This window comes from Myotis brandtii, unplaced genomic scaffold (assembly GCF_000412655.1).
Source record: "Myotis brandtii unplaced genomic scaffold, ASM41265v1 scaffold503, whole genome shotgun sequence".
Taxonomy (NCBI): Eukaryota; Metazoa; Chordata; class Mammalia; order Chiroptera; family Vespertilionidae; genus Myotis; species Myotis brandtii.
In genome coordinates this window covers 230,839-243,178 of record NW_005369181.1, presented here as the reverse complement: position 1 = coordinate 243,178, position 12,340 = coordinate 230,839, and positions in this window count along the sequence as shown.

Sequence of the window (12,340 nt, the reverse complement as noted above, 5' to 3'; positions counted from 1 at the left end):
ATCTGCCCTGCTCTGTGCATGACGGGGCGGTGCCCCAACTCCCCAATCGGCCCTGCTCTGAGCCTGACCAGGGGCTGCACTTAGGGATTGGGCCTGCCCTCTGCCACCCGGGAGCAGGCCTAAGCCAGCAGGTTGTTATCTGCCGAGGGGTCCCAGACTGCGAGAGGGCACAGGCCGGGCTGGGGGACCCCCCTCCCCCCGCCCCCCGAGTGCACAAATTTTTGTGCACCGGGCCTCTAGTAGATTATAAATACCTAAAAGAGCTCCTCTGTGCTATGTCATTTTTTAAAAGTCCATGTGAAATTTATCAAGAAATAACTTTATATAGATTCATTAGACATAAATTATATGAACATGCAAATATTTTAAAATATAAATAATTTAAGAATGAACACAGTAATTTTTATCTAAAAGCTTTAATTATTTAATCATTTCTTTAAAATATTGCTTTAGATGTGGAGCCTCATGGGTTAAAAATATGACTTCATAAAATGGATTATTAGATAAAAATATTATAATTAATCTTTAATCCTATATTTTCTTAAATTTTCCTGAAATAATATTTCTTAGATTCTGTTAAAATAATAATTTATAACAAGTCAAATGTAATAAACATGTTTGTAGCATTTATTCAATTTTTATTTCAAATTCTGAAAAAAAATGAAACTTTTATCACTTACAGAATACTTTTAAATATATCATATTTTTAAATTTTACTCAATTTTTCTCATTTTATTTTTTCCCTTCCCTATGTCATTGTCTTTCCTTCTTATGTAGTAATTATAAGCTTATACAATATTACAGAATACTTTTATACAGTGTTACATGTAAAATAAAATTTGCCAAATTGAGTCAGAGTCTGTGGAATAAATACTAAATTATTTTTTAAAAATATATTTTCATTGATTCCAGACAGGAAATGAGAGGGAGAGAGAGATAGAAACATCAACCATGAGAGAGAATCATTGATCACTGCTTTCTGCAATCCCCACAATGGGGATTGAGTCCATAACCTGGGCATATGACTTGACCGGGAATTGAACCATTACCTCCCAGGTTCATAGGTCAATGCTCAACCACTGAGCCATGCCGACTGGGCTAAATTAATTTTTATTTCTGAAGATAAATATTCATTATTTGCCAAATTAGCTTTCTTAATTTTAAACGTTTTTGTATTATTGGAAAAAAATTTCCATTGGCTTTTGTGTAGTATGAATGCGGAAGAAGAAAAGGGGCTTTTTGCTTATTAAAAAAACTAGAGGCCCAGTGCATGAAATTTGTGCACGAGCAGGGTCCGAAGCCTGGCCGATGATCAGGGCCACTCTGTGGGGCAACCAGCGGGGCAATCGAGGGGCCCTGCTGGCACCCATCTTGGCCAGCCTGGAGCCGCCTGCTCGTCAGCCCTTCCCCTCGCCACCGCCTCTGGTTGCCTCCCTCTGCAGGGCGACCAATGGGGCTATTGGGGGGGGGTGGCTGCTGGCACCCGCCTTGGCTGGCCTGGGGCCTGTGAGCTGGAGGCAGCTCCTGCATTGAGCATCTGCCCCATGGTGGTCAGTGTGTGTCATAGCGACTGGTCGTTCCACCAGTCGTTCCACCATTGGTCGATTTGCATATTAGGCTTTTATTATATAGGGTTATTTATTATTTTTCAGACCCCCAGGCAGTAATACAGTCTTCTTTGTTCTAATGTTTTTGATGATTATTTAGATAATCTGAATACCATTAATTCTCTCTATATAATGATTGTGATATTTCACTGTTAGACTCAGTGTTACTCAACCATTGTGTTTGTCATTTAGGGACATCATGGCCCATCCATAAGATGTATTACATATTATCTCATGCATATAAATTACTCATAAATTGAGAACTCTTTTATGATAGATTCTGAAACATAATTTTCCTTAATTCACTGACTTTAACATTAGTATTTATCAGACTTAAAAACAGCAAGATTGTCTCTATAAAATAAATAAGTTCAGATGTAATTATAAATAATATCTTACAGGAATAAGTTGCCTATGAAAAATATTGATTGTTTTTAAAAGTTACTGTATTTTAATTATAAAATTTTCAAACTTTAAGTAAATACATATCTAATTTTTCTTAATATTGGCACATATAGCTTCAATAAAGCACCTGTCATGTTACTGCATCTCGCTTCTGTACAATTTAAGGTCATTCACTTTTGATAGCTTAGAGCAAAGATTGATAACCCTTAATCTTTGTTAAGCTTCTTTATTGAAGACCATCAAGATTTAATTTTTTAAAATCTTACCACTTGGTAGATAAATGGCTTAGGAGTCCCATTCTTTTCTAACTTTCCTAATTAATCAAAATGTCATTTTGAGAGGGCATGGAATGAGAGAGGGTGTTTTTGGTTTTTTTTAATCCTTCTAAGCTAACTCTTACAAATATGTTTTTTATCAATGTCAACTCCCAGATAATGTCATCTGTGCTAATCCCTAAACCTCTCTACTCTAGTGCTTTAAATTGTCTTTTCTGTTGATTTATCAGACAAGTGACCCTGGCCTAACCCTGTCAGCTTTAGTTCAGAGAAACTCACAAAAGATAGGCCTCTGATCTGACAAATTGATTGGCTGGAAGGAACAGTTTAACTGGAAAAGGATCTCCCTAAGAAGTGATAAAGGCCTTTTATTCCCTGCTTATAGTTTTTGTATGTGGGCAGAATTTATAAAATGTCCCACAGGCGAAGGCAATATTATGAGTAATCTGGAAAGCTGAATGTAAAGGGAAGCAATAAAAGGCCTACATATTTCTGGTTAATAATAGTTCTGAGAGTATCAGCAACTATATTTTATTTAAAAGCCTTTAAATGGAGGTTAATTGAAAATGATCATCTTAATTAGAAAACAAATGTTAAAATTCTCTTAGTGTTTCAAAGCTGACTTTAATGAGAGCATAATGATTAGGTATGAGGAAAATAAATTGCAATCTATAGAAAAGCTATTAATCAGATTATTGAACAGGTTAACTCAATGTCCTCGCTCTAACAAAGTTGTTGAATTACTTCTGTCCATGGCACTTTGTGTCTTGTCATATATTTTTGCTATTAGCAATCAACACTCTAGTAAATTTTTATCCAACAGAAGGTTTATTTTCACACTAGAGGCCCAGTGCACAAATTAGTGCACATTGAAAGGAAATTAATTAGAAGAAATATTTTAATATCACTATTCACCCTTTCTCTATAATAGAAGTGTCAACCAAATTTATGATCAGCAATGACAGATGGAAACACATGTGAGTGATTGGCACCAGCGACAGCTTTATATAGGGAGATAAACTTGTTTAATTAGACCTGCTTTCTGATTTAGCTAAACTTTTTCCAGACCAGTGAAACACCCCAACTTCTTTTTCAGGTAATTGTCAGCAACACATTAGTAAATATCAACACAAAGCAGATTATTATTGTAGATCACACAGGGAGAACAAAGGGTAAAATATTTAACTGCAGCAGTGTTTGACTATATTCTGTGCAGTGAGAAAACCTCAAGTCCTTTTCAAGGTCCACCATTTCTTACTTCTTTCCAGTCAGGTCAAGTTTCTAAACTTTCTAAATCTCCATTTTCCTGCTAATGAAAAGAAAATAGGATTCTACCGAGTCTCCTATCTACCTACTCCAGGACTTCTGTGAGGATCAGATGAGGCACTTGAAAACACTGTACAGACATTTGTTAAAGTGCAAAATGTTTGCACCTGGCTATAAAGCAAATCATGTTCCTGGGCTGAAGAAACTCAAAGGAGGCTAGTTGCTAGGGAGAGGAAGCCGGGCACTGCTATGTGACATCATTACCTGGTGCCCATAACCACCGTTTCTGGGCTGTGCTGGGCTGTGAGCCACATTTTGCACCATTGGGTCTCGGCAGCGTTGGCTGCAATTTGGTGGGCTGTCACTCCTGGGTGGTGGCAGGGCCTGTTTCCCACTTTGGGGAAGCCGCGTGTTGGTTTGTCCTCACCAGGTCTCTGATGCTGTTTCTTTGTAAATGGCCAGTGCACGTCACAGCAGCTCCAGCATTGAGCATCTGCCCCCTGGTCGTCAGTGTGCATCATAGCAACCGGTCAGATGGTTGGAGGGACACTTAGCATATTGTCCTTTTATATATATATTTCCCTCAGGTTTTAAGAATTTGATAATTTTTTAAATCCAGAAAGATATTAAACCAATATAGTATCCAAGGGATTTATTCTTCAGAATACTTGGCTATTTCAATTATACTATGCAGTAAGATTAGGACTATTCCCATCTTTGTTTTCCCTTGGCATTTCTTTCCTCTTTACCTTCATTGTATTTTTCACCCCTCTTTTTACACTCTTTCATTTTTTCCTATACTGTTTCATAAAACATGTGTACTAAATGAACTGCAGCCTGTATATCCCTTTGGTACCTGGGTACATTCATGATGACCTGTTTCTTTCTCATAATGTATGCCCATCTGAGTCCAAGATTGAGGATGGAGAAAATGATTATACCTTTTAATTGACAGAGCTGCAGCATCAATTTAACATTGTAAAATGATAGCATATATGTTCTTAGTCCTCCCTCTTTCCTGGAATATGGATGTGGTGACTAAAAACAGGAAAAGTCATCCTGATGTCAGACAGTTAAAATAATGCATAATGGTGACATCAGAATTGAGAGTTTAGCTGTGCAACAGCAAAGTGTACATGGAAAATCCTGTGCCTATCCTAACAGCCATCCTAGGACTGGCATGACTTTGTATGTTTCCATGATAGTTAGCCTTTACTGATTTCTATTTTTATTCTAATTTGGTTCTCTGGCCTTCCTGGCAATCATGTTATCCACATGATCATTTTATGTTTCCTTCTATTTCTACAAACTTCATTTAGAGTAGATTTGTGTTATTGGCAGATGCCCAATCAATTGTTTTTAGATGAGAGAAACAAAGACTCTAAATTGACAGACTCATATTTTGAGGTTAGGTCTTTGGGATGGTGTTGAAGATGCTTTCCAAGAGTGAATAGATGTCCATTACTTGGAATTACAAACTCTGATCTTTTCAATGGCTATTTTAAACTAATTTCTAAGCCATTCAAAAATATTATAAACAATACAAAATAAATTCTTTACATAGTGCCTAGCATAGGCATACATACAATAATTTTTCATTAATTTTTTGAAAGCTTAGCAATTACCAATGTATAAATTTGCTTAGTATTTTCAAGTTATATATAAGAAAAATGGTCAGAAAAACTTACTAGGACTCTTTTAAGCCATACTTTAAATGAAATATCTGAAAATATCTGGACAACTTACTGATATTTGGTCAATAATTCTGTTTTAAAATATTTTACAGTTTATTTTAAAATTTGATATGCTCATTGATTTTTTTTCTAAAAATTCACCACTTTTTAGAAATTACCTAATATTTATAACATTATTTTCAGGTTTATTAAATTAATCTCCACTTCTAGGAAAACTAATAGTGTAGCAATGTGAACCCTTGGCAAACTTTAACATTTAATTACCTAATATCATATTAGTCATAATGTTTTCTTTTGTAGAGTAATGCTGGATATTGGTTTGACAAAGAGTACAGAAAAAAATTTTAAAAAGTAAAATAAGCAAAATGAAAAATAATCTCATTGATATTATTTGATATGATCAAGAAATAAGGAGATTTTCAATTATGCTTAGCATTTGGAAATATTAAGAAAACAAGGAAATGAAAACACTCTATAGCTAACAGGATATGACCCCTGAACATACTTTCATGCAAAAACTTATGTTAGATTTTGTCCTTTACTTTGTTGTATTAGATGGAGTTACTTAGTTTAACTTTCAAGGTTCAGGGTTCGGGAGGATGATAAATGTGTAGAGCATGACATTGAGATGGTAAATCAAGAGTTGTTACACTGCTGGGAGTCCTTGTCTACTAAACATCCCACTTCCTGTTGAAGCGAATTTCACAAAGACTTCACCATTTGACTTTGGTCTATGGAAATGGAAGATGCTACTGTCTAACTGCCAACATTCACATACCCAGTGGTTTCTGCATCTTCCCAAAATAAGGACAAAAGAAAAGGATCCCTGAGCATATAGCAGTTGGGGAGAATCACATATATGTACTTTGGAGCTGAAAAGAACAAACTAGAACACTACAAGCTGAGATTGTGGGAAATGTTCAACTCTGTTGAATATATACATTTTAGAAACGTGCTTTTTTGTGGATTTGTTGTAAATAACAATAACACTTTTATTCTTAAAAGAATAAGCTTAATTATTTTAATTAGTGTACTTTGAATGAGGGTTTCTTTAAGACTATTTTTTAAATGAGGGTTTATATTTAAATGAGACTCTTCTGTATTGGGACCCACCTAAGTGAACACTTAATTGCCCCTCTTTGACTTCTTCCATTTTTCTCCTGATACTCAAGACACCTCTGTGTAGTTACAGGTTCCTCCCAGTCCCAAAGCATTATAACATGAGTATGTAATTTCTTTCTAGAAATCCTATATATTTTCCCCCAATTACACAATTGCTATAAATAAAAATAATAGTAATAATAGTAATAAAATAAAATAAGAATATTTTCTTCATGTTACCTTACTCTAACATTCAGCTGAGACCTAGAGACATTGATATTCTTTAAAAAAAATTGATTGTGAAAATTCTCTTTTGTTTATAAATTCTACTATAACTTTTTAAATATACATATCTTAACAAATATGCTATGATAAAAAAGAATATTAAGATGGTAGCATGGCTTGTCAGATAATTTTATTGAAAATGCTGCAAAATCCCATTATAAAATACTATACTTTCCTTTTTACATTTTTTATTAGACCACCTGTCAAATCAAATTTTATATGCAGCAAGGTATGGAGTATATCTAGATTTAGTAATAAAGGCTAAAACATTTATTCATTGACAACCTTTTTGTGAAAAAATCTTCTGCATGTCAGTCATTATGACAGTAGTTTGGGCTATAAAACTCTAACAGTATTTTATGAAATTTTAAAATATTTCAATATATATTTATATGAAGATACATTTTTATTTATTTAATACACGTTTTTATTTCTTTAATATAAAATTGAATAACCAATCTTTTCAAAAGTAACTTTTAACCATTTTAAAAGCACAGGAGTTAAAACACCAACTAGATACTAGATACTTTTTTTGTTTGTTTGTTTTTTAATCCTCACCTGAGGATATTTTTCCCAATACTTTTCAGAGACAGTGGAAAGGAGGAACGGAGAGAGGAGAGAGAGAGAGAGAGAGAGAGAGAGAGAGAGAGAGAGAGAGGGAGAGAGAGAGAAACATCAATGTGAGAGAGACATATTGACTGGTTGCCTCTGGCATGTGCCTTAACTGAGGGCAGGAAGCCAACTGCATCTCAGGTATGTGCCCTTGACCAGGAATCAAACCAGGGACACTTCAGTGCTAGGGCAGGAACTTTAACCACTGACCCACAACAGCCAGGACTAGACACTTATTTTTAAAGGTAAATTCTTAAACATATTTCTCTCCCACTAATTTTTTAAAAGAACTAGCATTTCAATATACTTTAAAATATTTAAAGTTTACACTTTATAAGCTCTATTTTTTAAATATTTCTATCTGAAATTGATATGATTTTAAAGCCAGATGGGTTATTTTCAGCAGAGAATGCAAGGAGAATTTTCACTTTAATCCAAGCCATTTGCTTCATGTAATATCAATGTATACATGACAGTGTTAGCAAAGATGTTGCCAAACATGCTATTATATACAATAAAGAAAAGGAAAAGTACAAAATTGTTTTATCTGTTTATTGGCTAAAATCATCACCGCTAAGAAAGTCTTTTGGAGTCCTCCTTCCTGAATGCTTTTAATGTAGCTGCATGCAACAACTCCTTACAGCTTTAATTATAATCTTCTTGTACTTCTACACATGGGAGAGTTTTACAGAGAAAGGATAATTAATTCTGGGGCTCTTAATTATCTTTTAGGTACACATAAGAATGCATCCTGTTCTCTAACAGATTATAAGACTGATTCTTTATAATTGTGCTTTTAAATGTATATATTTGTTCTCTCATTTAAAATCAGTCTTGGGATATTTAACAATGCTAGTTTCACATTCCACTGGAAGGGAAAACACAAATATCTCTGCTATCCAGAGTTTTGCCCATGACATGTTTCCTAACAAGTATTGTCATGTCAAATATAAGTGGATTTGGCTTTAGGAAATTAGTCACGCTGCTTTACTATTTACCTGTGAAAATTGAGGTCCTGGGTTCACATAACTAAATGAATTCTCTGAGTTGCCACGTTATATCTAAATGGGCTTCTTTAGAAACAAAAGATAGTTTTCCTTGATGTATAGTATGTAATTCCTGAACTAGAAACAGCATTGCTTTGAAGTGTACAAATTTACCTGCCTGGTGTGGCTCAGTGGTTGAGCATCAACCTATGAACCAGATGTCATGGTTCGATTCCCGGGTTGCAGGCTAGATCCTCAGTGTGGTGAGTGCAGGAGGAAGCTGATCAGTGATGCTCTCTCATCATTGATGTTTCTATCTCTCTCTCCCTCTCCCTTCCTCTCTGAAATCAATGAAAATACATTTTTTAAAAAAATGTATAAATGTATGTAAAAATTGATTTATAATAATAATTTGTCAACCATTTTGCTGTTATTTATCTGTGGGTCAGAAAGTGTTTATTCTTTTACAACTGGAAAAATTTAAAATCAGCTTTCAGTTGTTTAGATTTAACTTTAGATTTTTATTTTATTTTATTTTTTAATATATTTTATTAATTTTTTACATAGAGGAAGGGAGAGGGATAGAGTTAGAAACATCGATGAGAGAGAAACATCGATCAGCTGCTTCCTGTACACCTCCTACTGGGGATGTGCCTGCAACCAAGGTACATGCCCTTGACCAGAATCGAACCTGGAACCCTTCAGTCCACAGGCCGATGCTTTATCCACTGATCCAAACAGGTTAGGGCTAACTTTAGATTTTTAAAGTTGTTTTTGACAGAAGATTTCTTAAAGGAGCAGCAACTAAAGTAAGAGCAAACTTGTATATGAATAGCTGTTGATGACTTAGACATTTAACAGATCCTCCACCGGAGAGACACCTACAAATTATAATATTTTTGCATGTTATCTAATGTACATTACAGCTAAAACTTGAACCAATTAACATGTTCTGCAAATCCTACTACATTAATACAATGAAATACAAAAATATTAAGAATACTTTTGAAATTATTGATCCAAGTTCCCTTGACATAAACTGATTGCCTTAGATCTGATTAACTTACTAATATGTAGAAAGATTACCATTGCTAGTTGTACCTGAAAGTTATGGTTGGTACACTTTTATATGTTCTGGTATCTTCAGGCAGTTTTTTAGAACTTATTTTCATAAATTCTGTTGTCTAGTAAAATGTTTATGAAACAGTGTAGCTGAAACTGACCTTTTGAATACATCTCATTAGAGACTTATCTCCTATAAAAACCAAATATGAATTTATTCTTGAAAAATCTCAAGGAAATGAGATGTATACAATTCTTCTAGGTAAATACATACAGGTTTCTGAAGAATTTTTTAAAAATAAAAATATATGGACAAGGCTTATTACATCTAATGTGATCTCTCAGTTACAAGGTAGAGTTCACATAAATCATTTGTGAATAAATCAAGCAGCCTTAATTTTTCTGTCAGCACAACTCAAGGAGAAACACAAAGACTGTCCCTATAAAAAAGGCACATACTAGATCTAAAGTCATTGCGTGACTAGTTCTCCCTGGGGCATGCGATGCTTAGCTAAATGCTGAAGACACTAGACTGCCATGGGAACAGGATGGAGTAGGGGAAAAAATATAGTTAAAGGTAGAGACAGTGATGTAAAATTCAAACCTTTAAGTTTCTCAAAGGTAGGAATGTGAATTGCTGTCATAAATAATAACATGGCTGGCAGCATATCTTGTTCTTCTAAATTAGCATCAATGTGGAATCAAATTAGTAACACAAACAAAACAAAAATAAATCTTTCCTTCTCACTAGTTATGCAAAATCCACTGATTTTACATAAATAACCACAATTTTCTGCATACTTATACTCAGCTATCAACTTTTAATGGAATTAAAATAAAACTGCAGAACAGACATATATTTAAATGCAAAAACAATTAATTTTCTTTCAAGAAAGAAATGATGACTTATATTCACCATTGTCACAACCATTTTCCCTTTAGCATTTATCAAGTTATGTTATATTTTGAGATATTGGTGCAACACTGAGGAAGACAATAGATCCCAATCAGGTGGTTTGGGTGCAGCTCTCAGCTCCACAACTTTCTAGTTGTTGTTTGAACTGGGACACGTGAATGAAAGCGTTAACCTACATTTCTTCATTTGTTAAATGAGGATATTAACGGTATGCTATGATGGACTGTAGGTGAAGATTGAGTGAATTCAGTAGCATGTTCCCAGGAAATAATCAACAATATGTAAATAGTGGCTATAATCACCAGTTCCTTTTATTTTTATTTATGTAGAAAAACATGCATATATCACATAAATGAAAACTCTTTTAAACTTATCTTTTTAAAGTTCTTTTTGTTTGTTTGTTTATGTCTTACCACTCTCCTGACTTGTGTTCTCAGTAGTATTTAATAATAGGGTGTATCCTACCCTATTTTCTTCATTAATTTAAAATTCTGTAGAAGTTTATATCATATATACATCAAGTTTTCCAGTTTTACAAAAGTGGGATTGTGCTACATTTTTTTATTCACAAATTCCTGAAAATTCCTCTAGGTCATCTGAGATAGGTCTTATATATTATTTTAAGGACTGCATAATATTTTCTGGAATATACATAATTGAGTCAGTCCTTCATTGAAGACTGAACATTCACTTGATTTTTAGATTTTCTTATATCTGTTATAATATTAGATACTAAAATGTTTAAATTTTAATAACTTGTGCTTTAACTTCTATGAATATGTTTTTGTTCTTTATTTCATTCAATTCTGGTCTAAATTTTTTATTATTTTTTTCTTTTTATGACTTTGGCCTGCTTTTGTTCTTTTTTTTTTTTCCAGTTCTTTAAGATGATAGGTTTTGTTTTTTTTTTTACTTGGGATTTCTCTTATTTCTTGAGACAGGCTGGTAATGATATAAACATTCCTCTTATTTTTGCTTTTGCTTCATCCAGAAGATTTTATATGTCATATTGTCATTCTCATTTCTCTGTATATCTTTTGATCTCATCCTGTATTTCTTCTTTGACCCCGTCATTTTTTAGTATTCGTGGGTTTCTTTACTTTCTTTTTGCAGTTGATTTCTAGTTTTAAAGCATTGTGGTCAGAGAATATGCTTGGTATTATTTCAACCTTCTCGAATTTGTTGAGGCAAATTTTATAACCCAACATGTGGTCTATCCTTGAGAATGTTCCATGTGCACTGGAGAAAAGTGTATAATATGATGTTCTGGGATGAAAGGCTCTATAAATGTCAATTATGTCTATTTGGTCCAATTTAAGGCCAAAAAGTCTTTACTGATTTTCTATTTGGGTAATCTATCTAGAGCTGTCAATGAAGTATTTAGTTCCCCTACTGTGATTGGGGTTTTGAAAGTTTCTTCCTTTGGTTCTGTTAGTAGTTGCTTTATATATTTCAGCGCTCTCTGATTGGGTGCATATATATCGAGAAGCGTTATATCTTTTTGATGTAGTGTCCCCTTTATTATTATAAAATCTCTCTGTCTCTTGTTACCTTTGTTATCTTAAAATCTATTTTGTCAGATACAAGTATGGCTCTCCCTGCTCTTATGTGGATGCTATTTGCTTGAAGAAGCATTTTTCACTACTTCACTTTGAATCTGTCTTTATTTTTGTTGCTTAAATGTGTCTCCTGAAGTCAGCATATGCTTTGTTTCTTTGTGTGTTTTTTTAAATCCAATCTGTTACTCTGCACCTTTTTATTGGTGAATGCAGCCCACTTAAATTTAGGGTAATTATTGATGTATGAGGATATCCTATAGTTATTTTATCTTTTATTTTCTGGTAGCTCTATACCTCCATTGGTTCTTTTCCTTTGCTATTTTGCCTTTTTTGTTGTTATTGTTGTGTGTTTGTTTGCTAATACTCATTGGAGGATATTTTTCTATTGGTTTTTAGAGAGAAAGGTAGAGAAGGAGGGAGAGAAAGGGGGGGCGGTGAGAAAGAGAAAGAGAGAAACATTGATGTGAAAGGACACATGAATTGGTTGCCTCTTGCACACACCCCAATCAACTAGGGATCAAACCTGCAACCCAGGTATGTGCTCTTGACCAGGAATCAAACCCACAACACTT